Genomic DNA, 1,644 nt, shown 5'->3' with positions numbered 1-1,644 from the left:
CATTCTCATTCCAACCCAGAAAACATAACCTTCAAATCTCTCCATTCCATTCATCTCTTAAGATTGAATTTTCGATATAATGTTTAGAACGATCATTCATACTTCTTACTCAAACCTAGAAAACTTCAACCTTCAAGTCCAATTTCTTCGCACAATCTTCAACATTCAACCTACTTCTAATCTTTCCATTCCATTCGTCTCTTCTCCAGACCCATCTCTCTCCGAATCTCAGCCACTCTTTCAACAATATTGAAGCTTCGAAAATTAATGTGCGATCATTCGAAAATAGTGTGGATAGAGGAGAGCTGCATAACATAAGCTCGTACATGTCGAGAACACGTGCGAATCGGCGCGCGTATGCAGCCGCGTGTTCGCATATGGCCGCGGAAGGTCGAGCGTGACGTGGTCTCCACTCCCGGCTGCGCAAATATTGATCGAGGTGTCGCCGTGACGAAAAATTCCACCGAATGGGAATACAATGTCCCCGACGTCGCGAAAGATGGCGCAGAACCGGACGCCCCGGCGTCGAGACGGCTCTGGAGAACCCGCCACGCGACGATTCCACGAAATGGACCTCTGGAGAACACGTACATACATACCACCTATAGATCATTGTTCCAAGGTTTTCTCATATGATTCTCTGTTTTTCTGAAATATTGGCCAAATTTGACCTTTAAGTTTGTTGAATGGAGAACACGTAAATGTCATTTATAGGTAATTCTTTAACGATTTTCTCTCACGAATCTCTGTTTTTCTGATGTAAAGTTGGCCAAATCTGACCTTCAAGTTGTTAAATAGAGAACACGTAAATGTCATTTATGGGTAATTTTTTAACGATTTTCTCTCATGAATCTTCGTTTTTCTGATGTGACAATTGGGAAAGCTTAATGTTCTGAGTTTTCTTATTGAACTGTACATTGCAAATTAAATAGAGAACACGTAAATGTCGCTTATAGATTATTCTTTAACGATTTTCTGTCATGAATCTCCTCTTTTCTAACGTGAAATTTGGAAAATTCTAAAGTTTCGAACTGTTTACTGCATTGTATATTATATAATAAATGGAGAACACGTAAATGTCGTTTATAGATCATTCTTCCACGGTTTTCTATCATGAATTTCCGTTTTTCTCCTGTGTATACGAAAATTGGGTAAACTTGAAGTTTAATTTCTTTATTATACTGTATCCTGAAAATGAAATTGTTCAAAATGGATCGCAACGGTACACTTACTCCTAATTAATTGTACATTGGATGAGGTATGTTGAATGGAAATTAAAAACTAGAGAATACTTGAACACTTGTCGATCCAAAATTTCTCCTAAAATAACCAATCGTAGAATAAAACAAATCGTATTCTCTAACTAGAAATTATCTTAAACCACGACAATTTTTTCTTCCCATTTTAGAAATCATTCTCAAAATCAAAATTCCACTTGCCATTATCTTTTCAAAATCAATTTTCTTCCTTCACATTGTATCACCTTCTACGAAACACTCTGGGATTTAAAACTTTTGCACGATTTTAAACAAATATTCTTGGAAGAAAAATCTTGAAAAATTCGTGCTTCGTCGACGTGCACCGAGGTTATCACAGTTTCCGGGGATTCGAAATGACCGAACGACGAAGACCGCCCCAGCAATT

The sequence above is a fragment of the Habropoda laboriosa genome, unplaced genomic scaffold (assembly GCF_001263275.1).
Source record: "Habropoda laboriosa isolate 0110345459 unplaced genomic scaffold, ASM126327v1 scaffold339, whole genome shotgun sequence".
In the NCBI taxonomy this organism is placed as follows: Eukaryota; Metazoa; Arthropoda; class Insecta; order Hymenoptera; family Apidae; genus Habropoda; species Habropoda laboriosa.
Note: the sequence above shows the minus strand (reverse complement) of the source record.